This window comes from Urocitellus parryii, chromosome 1, assembly GCF_045843805.1.
Source record: "Urocitellus parryii isolate mUroPar1 chromosome 1, mUroPar1.hap1, whole genome shotgun sequence".
Classification (NCBI taxonomy): domain Eukaryota; kingdom Metazoa; phylum Chordata; class Mammalia; order Rodentia; family Sciuridae; genus Urocitellus; species Urocitellus parryii.
In genome coordinates this window covers 92,068,472-92,083,529 of record NC_135531.1, presented here as the reverse complement: position 1 = coordinate 92,083,529, position 15,058 = coordinate 92,068,472, and the positions used below count along the sequence as shown (strand labels likewise).

Sequence of the window (15,058 nt, the reverse complement as noted above, 5' to 3'; positions counted from 1 at the left end):
TCTTCCAGACCTTTTTTTTTTAAAAAATTAATTAATATATTTTAATTAGGTATATATGTATGACAGCAGAGTGCATTTTGATTCATTGTACACAATTGCAGCACAACTTTTCATATCTCTGGTTGTACAGGAAATAGCATCACACCATATGTGCAGTCATACATATACCTAGGGTAATGATGTCCATCTCATTCCACCATCTTTCCTGCCCCTGGGCCCCTCCCCCCACCTCCCTCCCAGGTTTCCTGTTACATTGGAGCAATTACATTACTGTGTTCAGCTGAGCATCATTGAAGAAGGAAGCTCATTGCTAGAGAACATGTACAAAAAAAAAAAATGGTCTCAAACCACTGGGCACAGATTCAATGTTTCAGGGTTCACTTCAGAGGCATCCAGGATCTGAGAGGAGAGACCAGGAGTAGCCTCTGTACATTCTTTATCTTCTCTCTCCCCCACTTCCTCAAATGGATCTACCTCTGGAAAAATAGTGATACTGGGCAGAGGGATATTTGAGCATCTTTATCATCATTGTTTCCTGAAGAGGTGCAAGAAAACAGAGTAGCCATGGAGAAAGTAGTTCATTCTAGGTGTGGTGTGCTGTTCGTTTATGTTAATAATATGTTGAGTGTCACCATGGAAATAACTGGTCTCAGCAAGGCTAAAGGGCCCCCTTCCTATGGAATAAAATTAGATTGCTGAATCTTATGAATCATGAATGAAATGCTAGAGCTAAAAATGACCATAAAGAAAATATTTGGAACACACATAAAGGTCACTTCCAAGTACTTGTTATTTGCTGTATGTTGCAGTCAGAATTCAGTGATTTAGTAACCTTTTATTTTTAAGTATACTTTTTATTTTGAGGTAATTCATATGTAGTTTTAAGAAATAGAGATCTCTTGTCTTTTTACCCATGATCCCCCAGGAGTAACTTCTTGCAAAATTTTAATAGTGTCACAACCAGGATATTGATACTGATAGTCAAGTGATAGAACATTTCCTCAAAGATTCCTTATATTGCTCTTCTACAGCCACATCCTTTCCTCTGCATCTTTTGCCTCTTCTTAAATTCTGTAAACCATTATTTTGCTTTCTATTTTTGTGATTTAATCATTTCATGGATGTTGTATCAATGAAATTATGCCTTTTGGGTTGGTTGGTTTTTCTTCATTAACATAATTCTCAGGAGATTCCTCCAGGTTTTTGAATGTGTCAATAGTTTTTTCTTACTTTTTTAATTCTACAGTGTTGTGCCAAAGTCTATTTAATCATTCACCTGCTGAAGGATGTCTATATTGTTTACAGTTTTTGACAGATAAAGCTGCTGTAAACATTCATGTATAGGTTTTATGCATAAAAGTAAAATTTTATTTCTCTTGTTTAAATGCCAAAGAATGCAGTTATTGGATCATATATATGGCAACTGTATGTTAAGTATTTAAAGAAATTGCCAACTTGTTTTCCAAAGTGGTTTTATCATTTTACAACCCTACCAACAGTGTATGAGTTCTTTACATCCCCATCAGAGCTTGGTATTATCACCTTTTGAAAATTTTAGCCACCCTGTTAGGTGTGTAGAGATAGCTCATTGTAGTTTTCACGTGCAATTCCTTAATGGCTGATTGTGTGCAGCATGTTTTTATGTGCTCATTTGCTGTCTGTGTAGCCTCTTTGATGAAGTGTTTCCTTATGTTTTTGCTGATGTTCCAAATGGATTATTTTTCTACTGTTGAGTTTCGCAAGTTCTTTACATACTCTAGATGCGTCCTTTGTTTGAATATATAGTTTGTAAACATTTTCTGTCTGGAGCTTTTCTTTTCATCTACTTTCCAGAGTATTTAGTGGAACAGAAATTATACTTTTGATGTAGTTGAGTTTATCGGTTTTCCTCTGATGATTTATGCTTCTGGTGTCAAGTGAAATAAACCACTGAGGATAGTCATGAAGCCTCATTTTCCTAACCCAACCCTTTGGAGAGACAGATGCTTTCAGTCATTCAGTCCCTGGGGATGTAGCTCCCCTTGAGGGATTCTTGTCTTTGACTCATTCGATAATCTCATTTGGAAAGTCATTCTAGATCCATCAAGCCAAAGACAAATTACGGTGAACAGGTACCAGGTTTCTGTAGGCCAGTATATGGCTGAACTAAGGTCCAACGGGTTCCTCCATCAAAACAAACATCTGTATGTTCCCATGAACAATCCTTACCCAGCAGTGAATCTACTTCAAGGGCCTGAGCAACATGATGGTATTTTCCCCAGATCGTTTAGCATGCTTTTAATTGCTCATTGAAGAATTATTATTATTATTATTATTTTTGACCATGGCTACGTGAAAATCTCTGTCAGGTAATTCTAACATCTGTCATCTTGGTGTTGGAATCTGTTGGTTGCCATTTCTCATTCAGTTTGAGCTCTTTCTGGTTCTTGGTATGATGAGTGACACTTTCATTGAAACCTAGACATTTTTGTATTATTTTTGGAACTTTAAATTCCATTCAAACCTTCTGTTTTAGGTGTTTTTTATAACACTAGTCTAGTAGAGAAGGAGTGTGTGTTTTGTCTTATTTTACTATCTGTTATCTCCTAGAGAATTGAATGTAGAAGAAGGAGCAAGATGAGTATTTTCAAGGGTTGACTTTGCTGTTCCTACATCCTTCTGGGGCTTTAATTTTGCTTAAAGATCCTCTGAACAGGATCACAAGTTCAAAGCCAGACTCAGCAAATTAGTGAGACCTTGAACAACTTAGCAAGACCCTATTTCAAAAAATTAAAAAAGGGCTTGTGGTTAAGTGCCTCTGTGTTCAATCCCCAGTACCCCTCACCATCTGCCAAAAAGAAAAAAAAATCCTCTGAGAAGTGATTCTCAACCCTTTCTGTCCTTTAAAATTATCCAGTGGAGCTAAAAACAATAATATCAGAACACAGTGGTCTCTTCCTATATCCTGAGACTGATTTGGTTGGTTTGGTGGAGGTTAGGCACTGGTATTTTTAAAAAGGTTTCCAGATGATTGTCACGTGCAGCTGGAATTGAAAGCTACTGATAAAGAGAACTTGAATGTTAAACATCACACTATGGTTTCTTACATTTTAAAAAAGCCTGGTCTCAAACTCAAGAGATTTTTTAATTCATTCTTAGTGGTGGTGATGAGATGTGAAAGGCCACAAGATATGTTTGGCCCATCATCCTGGTGTGGCAGTTTTGTCTGATAATAATGTTTGAAGTTACCTTATCTCCCATCCAAGGCAAAAATCAAAACAGATATTTTACAGAGCAGAACATGAAACTTGCATGCATTTTTAAAGAAAAATTCAGGTAGGATGCTAGAGAAAGCTCACTTTTGTGGGGAAAAGTGCCGGAGGTGTTTATGGAGTTCTCCTACTTGGGGGAGACTTTGGAGCTATTTGAAGATGAGCTCTGAAGACCTAGGAGGCAAAATAAAGTTGAGCAATGTTTATAATTTATTGTTATGTAACTGAGGCAACTGGACCAACCTTATGTTTTATAGTATGAATCATTTTTATTTAGAAGATTTTACCCCTTTTCATCATCTTTAACTGTAAAAGTATTTGTTCCCCCCGAACAAAGATATTTCTTAGTACAGTGCTGCTCTGGGTGATGAGAGTCCCATGGCTCTGAGTTCTGAACTTAGGAAATGCTTCTGTTCACTCTTAGAAGGTTAAACCAGGAAGCTGTTGGATAATGAGGACATTCTCAGCCTTTTTGTTTCCGTTCCCAATCACTGTCAGCAGAGATGAACTCCTTTCTTCCTGGCTACTGTTTGTAACATCAGCTTAATAGTCTAGTTGGGGACCTGAGTTATTCTGTTGGGGATGCTTCTGACATTTGAAGAATGCCATTTATTTCGGAGTTGAGTGCTCGTTCAGCACTAATAATTCTTATGGTGGAAAGTTCTCACCGAAGATGGGTGCTTCCTACCCTGCAGGCTCACACTCTGGCAGAACTGACAAGTATGTACAAGAGTTGCTCTTTTACTACATAGTGAGTGAAAAAAGATGAATGTTTTTCCCTTCTTCACATATTAATCTGATTTTTTGGGGAGTGATCTCAAACTTGATGAAAATGAATTCAGTTTCAGCACTATAGAAACCATGTAAACATTCACCTGGATGTTTCTCCATCAAAATATAAGTTGGATACTCTTACTAAATTGCATCTTGGACCTTCCTGCGATTGATGACTGCAGTTGTCTGATCCTTATTTCTGAACAGCATGACTTTGGAGCCAGACTCCAGTAGGCAATCAAGAACATGGGGCCAGCAGCCAGACAGCCTGGGTTCTTTTTTTTTTTTTTTTTTTTTGTGATGGTGATGGTGGTGCTGGGAATTGAACCCAGGGCCTTGTGCATGCAAGGCAAGCACTCTACCAACTGAGTTACATCCCTAGCCCCGCCTGGGTTCTAATCCTGCCTCAGCCACTTGCCAACTAGGCAAGTTACTTTTTTATATCTCAGTTTCCCCTTCTATAAAATGGGGATAGGATTTTGATGAGGATGATACATGCTAATACATTGAAAACTCTAATACATGGCATCTAATAATAAATAAATTGGCTATTGTTTTAATGGAAATAAAATTGGCTTCCAGTTTCAGCACCCCTATATGTGAAAATGAATTCAGTTCCCAGGTTGGGCTACAGGGAAGAAGAAATCACACCAGAGCAGATGGGGGTGGGAAGAGGAGAGGAGCATGTTGCCAGGGAGCTGGCCTAAGGGGACCCAAGGCTGGACATTCCACCCTTCTGGTGTCCCACCTCTCCCCTTACTGTTCATGACCTGTATAATTTTTAGCCTCAGGTTAAGGGAACCATAGACAGGGGACTGGAAGTGGGGTATCCCCACTTCCCCTTTTCTTGTGGAGAACCAGGATGGAGCATGGGTTCCTAGTCAGTCTTCAGAGTATTCTTGGGTCCCAAGTCTATACCTGAACATGTTTTATTTTTTTCCCCAGAAGAGACATTGTTAATCCTAGTTATTAAATTATTTAGTGATTGCTCTTAAAAAGAACAGTATAGACATACTGTTATATATTGCATTGTATGTCAGGTATTTTGAGAGGATATCTATCCGCCTCTCTGTATTTACCTCTAGTCTATAGGTACCATCATCTCTGGCCCAAGGTTCTGTAACAATCTCCTGTTTCCACTGCTTGGTTCCTTGACTGCTTATTTTTCTATGTAGTAACTGTACTGAGTCAGCTTCTTAAAATTATTCAGTGGCTTCCAATACATTTTGAATAAAATCCTAGCTCTTTTCATGACCTACCAAGACCCATGACACCTGTAAGATGTGATCTGGCTCTCATCTTGGATAGCTCTCCCTTTTGCACACTATCCTTAGCCATGTAATTCTTTTATTTCTGAATTGCACTTACTGGTACCAATCTAGCTTTTAGCATTGTTGGATTCTTTCTGTTCAATATGGGTAGCCTCCAGAATCTAGAAATAGGAGGGTGCTATATCCATCCCTTCCCTTTGTAGTCTCTTGCTTCTTTCTGGTAAATTACAATGAAAACAATTTCTGGTCTTAATTCTGGCAGGACTAATTACAAGTACAGCAAGGAAGTATCATAAAGAGCCACTTTGGATAATTGAACTCTGTCCTTGGGCACTCTGACTAGCACCTACATGAATGGGTTCCTTCAGTATAAGGTACAGTGACAATGTCTGACAGTGAGACCGGCCAACTGTGGCTTAAATTAGCACCAGAGTCCGCTGAGGAGTGGACAGCAGCAGTATCCAGGGCTCTCATCTTGAGTCCCCTACTGGAGATGTTAGATTTTTGGCTTTGCTAAGTTTTTGTATTTTGTTGCAGAAATGGTGGGGTCTGTTCAGTTTTATAACCAACTACATGTGTTGGTCATCACTTATTTCACAAATGAAAATGATTTCCAATAGCCCCTTTGTTAATTAACAATGCTTTTGTTGAGTTTTTAAATAATGATATTTGAAGTGCTAAGCCAGGAGTGCTGGAGCCTGATAACAGTACTTGAAATGCCAGCTAACAGCTGCGAGGGTGTTGAAGTCATGAAATGTAGATACACGGACATATAAGAGTATATATGTACTGTGAGTTGGCTATCCCAAAGTTTTCCTATATTAAATTACCAAAATTATAATAGGTGGAGACCTTGTCTGTTATATTTACTATAGTATCTTTCTCACTTCACGTGGTGCTTAGTGTAAGATAGGTGTTGCATGAGTGAATAAAATTAATTCCTTGTTATCTAAACCAGTTTACAGACTTGTGGAGTAAAACGGAAGTTGGTGATCTGTAATTAAAAAATTTACCTTTTCTAAAAATCTCAACATTTAAAAATTCAACTAAATGAAGTTTATATCTGGCATCGGTCAAAAATGATTAGTAGAACATTTTATGTGGTACATTGAACATATCCTTACCATTCATATGCTTAAAAATGTTATCTAGTCAGAATGACAGGAAAAAATTTTAGGAAAAACATCCTTGAAAATTCAGGAAAGAGATGGAATGCCATCAAAAGATTGAAACATGAGTAATTCAGGGAAGAAGGAAAAATTACTAGCGTGGTAAAGAAATAAAAGTGAATATAAGTGAAAGCAGAGTATTGCTGCAGAGGGGGAAGCAGCGCTGGGGACCTATCACTCAGTGCCAGAGGCACTGGAGGCACGTGAGGGCTGAGGACACTCATCCAAGGTTCATGCAGGACTTAGAGGCCAGTGGACCTTCCCCTTGGGCCTTCATTCTAGGAGGCTAAAGGGAACTCTGCTCAGGTGTCATCTTGTCCCACTAGGCAGGGTGGGGGCTGCTAGACAATAAGCTGCCCATCTCCCTCACTGCATTCCTGCTGCTTCCCAGCAACAGCCTGGCCATTTTTCAACATGTCTTTAGTTGTACAATGGAGATAAGACAGCTATATTTTTTAAAGCACCCCTGGTTCAGTTCCCACAAGGGTTTTAAATAGGCTAGTAATAGATATTTGTATTTTTAGTAGATTTCCCTGGGTTGTGTCAGGAAAGTGAAATAAAGGGATTTGGACTATCATCAGGAAGCTCTGATAGGAGACTTTATAGACTTCAATATCCCCAGGTAATAGAGATTAAGAACTTCAATGAGTACTGAGAAAATCAGGGTGGAAAGGAAAGAATTGATTTTAAAACTATTTAGAAGATAAAACATGCAGGAATTGGTAATGGATAGATGTTGGAAATGAGGGTAGAAGAGTTTAGGATGGCTGTCTCTGGTGTGAGACACTAATGATCTCATCATTGATGGCTGGGGCAACCTTGGGGGCATTTGTGTCGAGTTACTACTGCTTCAGGCACCAAACAACTGTCTAAATATAATGTCATAGCTGGTGAAAGGACTCTGGAGCCTATGTGAGAGGTGAGAGTTGCACCCATGGAAGTGGATAAGATGGTCAGCTCCAGGGAGAGCTTGGAGAGGGCAAGAACAGGGTCCGGAGGTTTGTGGGGATGAAAGAGGATTGGAGATAGAGGAGTGTGAAGGCAGAGTGCGACAAAAGGTTGAAACACTAGGGAAACAATAGTTAAGAAGTGAGCAGAAAAAGAAAAACCAAGAAAAGACAATGAGCAAGGTAAGTCGGAGATCCAGAAGAGCCAGAAAAATTAAGGAACATCATAGTAGTTGTGGGAAGGAGAGGTCAGAGATAGCAAATGTGACAGAGGCTTCCAGGAAGACACAGGCTGCAAGGTGTGCAGTGGATATGGCAATACAAGAAACCAGCCTTGGGAGAGCAGGTGCAGTTGAAGCAGAGGTATCAGAACTGGGCTCAAGAAAAGGAGGGTCTGGGAAGAGATGGAGAGGTCACACACCCACAGTCTTCTTCAAGTGAGAAGCAGGGAAGCAGTGGATGGTGTCTGGAGGGACTTACTGGATGTCAGAGAGGATTGTATTTTTTTAAAGGAGTGACCAAGGCATATACATTGGGGACAAGGTGGTGACCCACTGAGGAGAGGAGACAACAAACGAGGCAGGTACTAGAGGAGGTGGGAGGGAGTGATGTCAATCACACAGTGGAAGGATGGCCTCATAGAAGAGCATTCATGCTTTAAGACATAAGGGGAAGAGGAAATGTTTTACATGCAGGGATGGAGAAATGAGGTGGCTATGAAGGCTTTGCATTAAAAGGCTGTGTGTGTGTGTGTGTGTGTACATACACACGTACACATTGGGGATTGAACCCAGGGCTGATAACCACTGAGCTACATCTGCAGCCCTTTTTAATTTGTATTTTGAGAAAGGATCTCACTAATTTTTTAAAAATTGCTTTTATTTTTTAAATACATGACAGTGGAATGCATCACAATTCTTACTATACATATAGAACACAATTTTCATATCTCTGTATATAGAGTATGTTCACACCAATTTATGTCTTCATACTATCATTGCTAACCCCTGCCCCCTCCTTTCTCCTCCCAACCCTCTGCCGTATCTAGAGTTCGTCTATTCCTTCTATGCTCCCTCTCTCTACCCCACTATGAGTAAGTTTCCTTATATCAGAGAAAACATTAACCATTTGTTTTTTTGTGATTGGCTAACTTCACTTATCATTATCTTCTCCAACTCCATCCATTTACCTGCAAATACCATGATTTTATTCTCTTTTATTGCTGAGTAATATTCCATTGTGTATATATGCCACAATTTAATCCATTCATCCCCTGAAGGGCATCTAGGCTGGTTCTACAGTTTAGCTATTGTGAATTTTGCTGCTATAAACATTGATGTGGCTGTGTTCCTGTAGTATGCTGTTTTTAAGTCCTTTGGGTATAGACTGAGGAGAGGGATAGCTGGGTCAAATGGTGGTTTGGTTCCCAATTTTCCAAGAAATCTCCATACTGCTTTCCATATTGGCTGCACCAATTTTCAGTCCCACCAGCAGTGTATGAATGTAGCTTTCCATCCACATCCTTGCCAACACTTATTGTTGTTTGTCTTCATAGAGCTGCCATTCCGACTGGAGTGAGTCAGAGTAGTTTTGATTTGCATTTCTCTAATTGCTAGATATAATGAGCATTTTTTCATATATTTGTTGATTGATTGAATATCCTCTTCTGGGGATCTCACTAAATTTCTTGGGGACTCACTGAGCTGCTGAGGCTGGCCTTGAACTTGTGATACTTCTGCCTCACTCTCCTGGGTCACAGCATTATAGGTGTGTGCCACCATGCCTGGCAAGGCAGTCAATTTGTTCAGGTTTACTTCTTGTATCTTTAAAGGTAATACTAAATTGAGAAAGAAGATTAACAAAAGGCTCAAAGCCTATGGGGGGAAAATTCATTATTTTCTTTGCTGCTTTTAAATTATTTTGTACCATAAGCTTTTTAAACTATTTTCCCCTCAAAGTTATCTCATAATACAAACTCATTTCACTCAATTAAATACAGTTGTGGACCATCTTTTCTAAATAACAATATGAAGTCATCTGCTTTGTGTTTCTGGTGAACACAGTAGCTCATTGCCACACCACTGGCTTATGGTATTTGGTGTTCTTTATTTTATGAAGCAAGCGGTTTACGATTTGTTAAGCTAGGTACTTGGGAAATTATTGACAGCACAATCATAATGGAATGTAAATGTCATCCCTGTGATCTTTCAGCCTTTCATATTTTCATTGTATTTCTGAAAAGAGAAATGGATGTTTTTATTAAATGCAGAGGCATCTGCACACAGCATGTTCAACTCATGAATTTATGAAGCACTTACAATGTTGCTCAGGATGGTGTTGTTTGGGGGGGGGCATCTCCTTGTCCTGAAAGGATTTGGTCATGAACCTTGCTGAGTGGGGGACCTGGAGTGGTGAGTTCCATAGAAAAAGATGGCAGATACCAAGACAGAAAAGGAGAGGAGAAAAGGCCCACATAGAATGTTTACCAGGGAAGCTTACATAAGAGTGGGTGATGGGGAAGATGGGCAGTGTTTTCATGAACACTGAAACATTTGTGCCTCATCAGAGATCTTAGAAACAGGAGGTTTGATAGGCTTTTAAGCAAGAAAAATTATTTGAAGAAGTGGAGTGAAACAACCATGAAGTTTTATTTTGCTCTAAATCTTTAGAACAGATCTGAGGTCTAGCACTGGAGCTCATGAAGTATTGGGTGGGATGATCCAATGATTAGGCTCTTATGTGTTTAAACACAGGCTCTTTAATTTGGCCCTTGGTGCAAATTTTGTCCTGCATGGACATGAGGTATTAAGCAGAGCTGAGTGATTTGGTCAGGCTGTTGAAAGAGATCTTGAAGTCTCTTGCTAGTTTTGGAGCAAGTAAGATAGACCCTCTTTTTAATGTGGAAAGGATTAGCCTCACCTGCCTCCATTTCATGAGGCTTGGTCAGGCTCAGGCTCAAGGCCTGAGCCTGTGTGTGTTGTCCTGGCAGCAGAATCATGCTGTGTTGGACCCAAGTGCTGCCCTGACTAATGGCTGAGATGAGCATATTCCATCTCGTCTTTCACATAGATCCCAAGTGCCTACTATAAGGTTTATGTGGGACCTAAGGGTTTCCCCAACCCCTGCAAACTGCTCTCTCTGTCTTGAAGGGGAGTCCATAGTATCTCAGGATAAGACATAAATATAAAAATGCAAATATCCTCATATAAGGTCCTTTCTGAACTGCATCTTTTGTCACTGTAGATCCGTTTCCATCCTGATCCACTTTGCTCTGTTCTTGGGATACTGATCCATGTGGGCAACATTAAGTCCCTTTGCCTTTTGGCCTTTCTGGTTCCAGCCAATGGAAGGCACTAGCAGGGTGAGAGGGCAGAAGGAAAGTGAGGTCACAGCGTTTGTTCCCAGTGTCTTCCTGCAGGTGGATGTTTCTCTGCAGAGGTCCAGATTCCCGTTTCCTAATCACTGTTCTCTCTGGGTTCGGACAATGCCTTGAACCTCTTGTTCTTCCAAGCCTGGCACTGGGAACAGCTCCCTGTTGTTGCCAGCCCCAGAGACTGTGCCATCTCTTGTTGTTTCTCTGCCCATGCGGGTAGATAGCGCCCTGTCAGACTCTCCTCAGTTACTCTGCCAGTGATGCTGTTTCCTGCTGGGATCCCACAGAACACTTTCTTTTTTCTCTTTCTAAGGATGAATAGAGACAACTTACAAAGAAGGGCAGATACACTGCAATGAATAAAACTAGGAATGAAGAAGGCGAAAACAGAGTGTGGCAGAGGTAGGGGGTGGTGGGGACACAGTCACTACAGATTCTGTTTCACTCTGACTGCACAGTGATGCCTGGGGTGTAATAGATGCCTCATTAATTTTCTCCCGTCTTTTCTAAACTTTCCCTTGTCCCTCAGTGAGTCTTTCTTCAGCTCACTTTACCTGGGGGCCTTTTGATCTGTGCCCCCCCACCAAGTCGGTCCGCTTTAGTTTCCCATTGCTTAAATCCTTTATCAGCAGTGTGGATTCAAAACCTCTGGTTTACTCTCTTCCCATTGTAGTGCATGTTTCCTTAAATAAATGGGGAGATCAAGGCCACAGATTTTACTTTGTACTTTGTTCTATATGAGAAATCCTTGAGCTGAACGTTTTGAAATCTGATGTATTCAAAATTTAAGTCTTTTGAGAAAAATATGACAGGTTCAAATTGAGGAATGTTCTTCTACCCAGTTCTTCTCAAAACTCAGTCATCAAACTCAAGGAAAGCCTGAGAAAATGTCACAGACCAGAGACGGTTAAGGAAATGGGATGACTAAATGTGAATATGGTCTCGGACATTAGGAGAAAACTAGTGAAATCTTAATAAAGTGTGGAGATCAGTTAATAGTAATGTACTAATGTTATCTCCTTAATTGTAGCAAATGTATGGTGGCAATGTAAGATGTTAAGGTAAGAGGAATCTGGTACCATACAGGAACTCAGCATGTATATATTTGTGATTTTTCTGTAACTAGAATTGTTCTAAAATATAAAGGTTATTTATAAAATCAATATCTTTAATGTCTAGGTGAGTTGATATTAAATCAAACAGTTTGTTAAACACATAATTTTTCTATGCTCAGTATTTGAGGATGATAAAAATATTTGGACTCAAAGCAAAGTATGAAATTCATGATATTTTCTGCATAATTTTGGCCTGTTAAGATCCTCAATTTTTGTCTGGAATTTTTAGTCATAATTTAACAAGCATTTATTTGGTACTTGCTTTTTGCCAGGAATTAATCTAGTACTAAAAATACAGCAATAAATAAGACAGACCAGTTTCTTTGTAGTCAGGAAATAGATATTTTTAGTTTTTCTGGATATTAATCTGGAAAAATTCTTTCTCAGACTTTTTTTCACTGCAGTGCCCAGTCCTATATGCAGGCTCTAGGTACTAAAAGTTCTATGAATGAAAGTATATAAGGAAGGGGTGGGGGAGAATAGAAGTTCACTGGATTAGACAAGGGGGAATGAAGGGAAGGGAGGGGGGATGGGAATGGGAAAGACAGTGGAATGAATGGGACATAACTTTCCTGTGTTCACAACCAGTGAAACTCCACAGTACATTTAACTGCAAGAATGGGATCCTAATTAGAATAAGTTATACTCCGTGTATGTATGTCAAAATATATTCTACTGTCATGTATATCTACAGAGAACAAATAAAAAATATTTTTAAAAGAATAAGAATATATGTTATAAATTCCACTTAGATCTATTATGCATTTGTTCATAGTTAAAATTATAGTTTATATTCTATTTGAGAAATGAGCCTAGACTTAGGGACTATTCTTAACAATTAAGCAGAGATGGAATTATGAATTGGAAAGCATTTGTGTTATAAATTTACTGGGGTGTTGGGCATGGTGTCAAAAAACCCAAATCCCAATGACTTGGAGGCTGAAAACAAGAGGATCACAAGTTTCAGCAACTTAGTGAGACTCTCAGCAACCTGTCGAGACTCAATCTCAGAGTGTGTGTGTGTTTGTGTAAATCGCTGGGGATGTAGCTCAGTGGTAAAGCAACCCTGGGTTCAGTCACTAGTACCAAAAAGAAACAACAACAACAACAGATTTATTACATATAGTTGTTAGTACAAAAAAGTACTTAAGTTATGAAAGAGGTTTTAGGTTTTTCTCAGTCAGGATTTAGAGAGAAATCCTTTGTGCAAAATCAGGTTTCATCAGACATATTAATTTGATAAGGAGAAAGTGATGCTAGGTATGTGATTTTCTTTTAAGTGTAGTATTCATGAAAATAGAAAATTGCTCCTCCCTTATTGAGTTTCTCAATAGACTACGTGTTTTACCTTGGTGAGAATGTGTTCATATCATGGTGTCTATCATCTAGGAATTTGGCAATAATACAGATGTTGCTGGTGGGAAATTAAATAATCTTAGTAGTAACTCTAGAATAAGAAAATAAAAACAAATTTAAACATTGTAATTGTAGTGTGAACTTTGATTACTGCCTTACAAATAATATATGCCTGAAAATATTGGCATATACTTGTTATTATTTTTCCTAGAATATATGCTGGATATATTGCTTTTTTGAAAAGTAAACTTCATTATTGAATAACTTTTTTAAGTTTCACTCTGCAATCTTACATGAAAATGAGGCCAGTGTTTGGTTGAAGTTGGGGAAAACTAACATGCATTTATTTACTTTTAGTTTTTATTTGTTCTTTTTAGATATATATGACAGTATATTTTGACATATTTATACAAACATGGAGTATGTGTTATTCTAATTGGGATCCCAGTCTTGTGGTTGTACATCATATGGAGATTCATTGTGGTGTACTCATATACATACATAGGATAGTTATGTTGGATTCATTGCACTGTCTTTCCTATTCCCCCCATCTCCCTTACCTTCATTTCCCTTTGTCTAATCCACTGAACGTCTACTCTTTGCCTCCCCTTTCCTTGTGTGTTAGCATCCACACATCAGAGAGAACTTTTGACCTTTGATTTTTTGGGTTTGACCTATTTCACTTAGCATGATAGACTCCAGATCCACCCATTTACTGGCAAATGGCATAAAGTTGCTCTTTTTTATGGCTGAGGCATAGTCCATTGTGCATTTATACCACATTTTCTTTATCCATTCACCTATTGAAGGGCACCTAGATTGGTTCCATAGCCTAGCTATTATGAATTGTGCTGCTATAAATATCCATGTGGCGGTGTCACTGTAATATGCTGATTTTCAAGATGGTGGAATAAAGGAAGTTGCTTTCCAGGCTGTTCTGTGGCATGAAACAAGAAGGCGGGTAACATGTAGTTTTACTAGAACTGCTGACTGCTGCACTATGGAACTGCTTAATCTAAAACTGTAAGTTTAGTATCTAGAATTTTGAACTATAAGAATATTCAAAGATAAGGATAAAGCCATTTTCTACTTTTAGAAAATATTGCAAGCCATTTAATCAGATGTGGGATGACTTGTCATATTTGATATCATTTATGCAGTGTTATTGTTTTAAAAATGATGTTTTATTTTAAAGATGGTTATGTATTTAAGGGAGGGGTAAAGACCATTTTTAATTATTACTTTAGAGAACTTAAGTTGAGCCAAAGACTTGTTGTTTTCCAAGATTCAACTTTGTGCAGTATTGATATTAACCTTTATGGAACTGATATGAATGGTGAAATGAGGTCCGTGTTTTCATCAACTTTTAAAATTAGTGCTGTTTGTCTTATTAACTTAAAATAGGATCTAATGGTAGACAGCCAAATTTGCTGGTATTGCCAACAGGCCCAAGAATTCAAAATAGTTTACCTTGAAGGCTTGGTTTATGAAGAAATGAGAAAATGTCAACATAAAACATTTTTAAGGATGAAATTCCTTTATTATCAGTGGAGTACAGGAAGGAGATTGGAGGTGGGAGGAGGGTGTGGGAAAGGGAAGAAGGGTGGAATGAATCTGACCTAACTTTGTTGTGAACACGGATGAATACATCACACTGAATCTCATCTTCATGTATATCACAAGGCACTAAGTAAAGAAAACAAAACTATAGATAAGTAGAGGAAAGATCAATAGAATAGAGGGAAGGGAACAGGGGAGGGAGAAGAGAAAGAGAAGGAGAAGTACTGGAGACTGCATTAGAG

General features: G+C 38.7%; 1 protein-coding gene and 1 non-coding gene across 3 annotated transcripts in view; one reads left to right on the top strand and one right to left on the bottom strand.

Annotated features, from left to right (window-relative positions):
* The window catches only part of Epb41l4a (erythrocyte membrane protein band 4.1 like 4A), a 222,632-nt gene that overhangs the window by 33,184 nt on the left and 174,390 nt on the right, over positions 1 to 15,058 (top strand). The window lies entirely within an intron of this gene.
* Trnaa-ugc (transfer RNA alanine (anticodon UGC)) lies at positions 4,333 to 4,404 on the bottom strand. The gene has a single exon. It is a non-coding gene; the product is annotated as a tRNA-Ala (tRNA).